The sequence below is a fragment of the Penaeus monodon genome, chromosome 13 (assembly GCF_015228065.2).
Source record: "Penaeus monodon isolate SGIC_2016 chromosome 13, NSTDA_Pmon_1, whole genome shotgun sequence".
NCBI lineage: Eukaryota > Metazoa > Arthropoda > Malacostraca > Decapoda > Penaeidae > Penaeus > Penaeus monodon.
The window spans coordinates 24,553,969-24,557,170 of record NC_051398.1 but is presented as its reverse complement, the minus strand read 5'-3'; positions in this window follow the sequence as shown (position 1 = coordinate 24,557,170).

Here is a 3,202-nt window from a genome sequence, read left to right as displayed (position 1 = left end):
AGCTAACGCGTGTCAGAAGGGTCCTAGACCTCACCCTGGCCACTGCGGCTCTGGTGGAGAGAATTAGATGGTGTGTCGATGAGACACATGGATGCTGGCCCAGCCCAAATGCCACAACCAAATCCAAGATGGAAAACAGACAAGGCCAACTGGCAAGCCTTTCAGGATGCCCTGGCTCACTGTTTTAGAAGCAATGAACCCCCACAGAGTGAAAACATGGAAGTGCTTGCAGCCAGACTTATCAGTGCCATAAATCAAGCAGACTATACCTAAAACTTGGCCATGGCCCAGGAGTTATAAGGACGCCTGGTACTTTAATGACGAGATTAAGGAAGTCAACCACAGGGTGAACATGTGCAGAAAACATTTCCCAAGGCAAAGAACCCCTGACAACCTAGCCCTCCTAAGGGAAGTAGTTAGGGATGTCAAGGAAACTGCAGCAAGAGTCAGGCAGGAAAAGTGGCGGAAAAGTGGTGTGAGTCCTTTGACCACAGAACCACCTTACAGAGCTGTGGCAACGGGTCAAGCGAGCTACTAGCTGTTCAGCCCCGAGGTGCACACACCACGACCCTCAAGCAGAAGCAAACAGACTGGTACAGGAGTTCTCTGTAAGAACAAGTAGCAACAGTCTGCCAGCTGAACTGAGGGCAAACCAACAACGCCTACAGCCAGGCAGACTTGCTCATATCAGAGAGAGGGCAGCTGAACACGATAACTCAGATGTTATCTCCTCTCTGAGGGAACTAAGATAAATCTACAAAAACAGTTCTTCCACAGACCCGGGTTCTGATGGGATCTCATACCCCATCATTTCCCACCTAGGACTGGCAGGTGAGCTTGCATTCCTGCAATTCACCAACAAGTCCTGGGAAACTTCCACTCTACCCCAGAGCTGGAAGAGGGCCATCACAGTTCCCATCCCAAAATCAAAGGAGCCAAGGAAGTATCGCCCCATCTCTCTCCTTAGCTGTCTGGGCACGACGGCCGAGAGAATGGTATTAAACCGACTCCAGTGGAAAACGGGATCCCCACATGAACACCTCCATGGGATCGCAAGGGGCAAGGGCACAGCACACAGCATAGCCACGCTCTTAAGCACAATCAGCACTATCACTTCTGTGGTACCATTCCTAGACCTGGAGAAGGCTTTTGAATTAGCAAGTCCTCTTGCTATTCAGGAGAGCTTGATCCAGAAGGGAATCGGAGGAAAGCTCCTGGCTTGGATAGGTGACTATTTCAGGAACAGAACAGCCAAAGTCAAATTCCAAGGTCATCCATCACAACACATGCCACTAGAAAATGGAACACCTCAGGGTGGGGTCCTCAGTACAGCCCTTTTCAACACCCTAATGTCCTGCATCCTCAAAATACAGCTCCCAGTGGGGTGCAAGATCATCTCCTATGCAGATGACCTTGCAGTCATCTCCACTGGAGCACACTGCCTAAGTAAAGCTCAGTGCTGTTTGGACCTTGTATCTGAGGAATGCTGTAGGACAGGACTAAAGATCTCTGCAGCCAAATCCAAAGCCATGGCTCTGAGACTAAATGTTCAAAGCACAAGTCTGAGATTCCAGGGAATGGACTTAGAATGGGTCCAGGTCTTCCAATACCTTGGGATAATGATTGACCGGACCCTCTCCTTTAAAACGGAGGTCCTGTATTTGGTTGACCGAACGAAAGCAAGATTGTCTGTCATGAGAGTAATGTATGGGAGACACATAGGAGCCAGACATAAAGTACCAAGATCATTCTATGTGCATGCCATCCGTCCCATTGTGGATTATTCTGTCTCGCTGATTGCCACAAAGCCAAAATTAAGAGAAAAATTGGAGACAGTCCAAAATGAAGCTGCCAGGATCATTCTGGGTGCTCCAAGGTGGACGAAGGTCCTCAACCTCCTCATGGAGGCAAACCTTCTACCCCTGGAATCACGAATTGATCTAATGGCAGCTCATTTCTTTTCAAAGGTCATCCAAGCCCCAGGAACACAAACATAAGACAAAAAATAGTCAAGAACAAGAACAAGACCACGAGCTGTTTGCCAACAACTCCTGGTTGTCTCACACAGCCAGGGTGTTGATACTATCAGATCAAAGAACAAAGACTTGCCAAGGGCATGGGTTCCCCCACTCTGACTTTGTTGAAGCCCCGCCGTGGGCACGAACTTTGATCGAGTTCTCTGTTATGAGCTTGTCAAGGAGAAAGAATCAATATCCCATGCCTGGTCTAAAGGCAGAAGCTGAGAGGGTCATTGCAACCATCACTCCTCCGGGTAGTAGAACCTACTTCACGGATGGATCAGTCGATCCCTTAAACCACACTGCAGGCGCCGGCTTTGCAGCAAGGGATGCCACACAATCCATGAGGGTAACAGACAACGCCTCCTCGCTACAGGCAGAAGCAGTTGCAATCATGGGAGCCCTAGCCCACGCGTCCCTGAGGGAAGGACACGTGGTCATACATACAGACTCCAGGGCAGCCATTGACTGTCTACAGCAGAGCTCACCCAAAGACAATATCTACCTTCTGACTACTATCCTCACAATAGCACAGAGGATTCTTGTTCAGGGTAGAAGAATAATCATAAACTGGGTCCCTAGCCACATAGGCATCAGAGGGAATGAGCTTGCTGACAGACTAGCTGACATTGGTATGCCCCCAAATCCCATGATCATAAATCGGAGCCGAAAAATCTTAAGGCAGAAGTGTAATGCCACAGTTCGTGCCTTCCTCCTACAGCTTTACAGAGAGAAAACGAGATCCTCCCCCTCCGCCAGATGGTGCTCAGACGCTACAGGCTATGAGCCACTGGCACTCTCTGAAGCAATTGATAGAGGTACCGAAGTCATTCTTTACAGAATCAGACTAGGTTACCATTGCGCATGGCAGATCATACAGACAATTGACCATGAAGAAGGGTATTGCATGCACTATGGTGAGCCGAACACCACGTTGGTACATTACTTACAGAATTGTGAGCACACACAATTTCTGAGACAAGGACCGCCCACAACAGCCGCCGGGCTGGTAATGAGATTATGCTGCATGCTTACACCATTGCGGCAGAAGCGCCTGCTGGCAATCCCGCCACCACGGTAAGTGTCAGAGAACAAAATGAGACAGCCATAAATGGCTGACACAGGCCGGGCCATATATATGAAGGCCCGGGCGAAGCCAGAACTTGACTAATACCCTTCTCGGC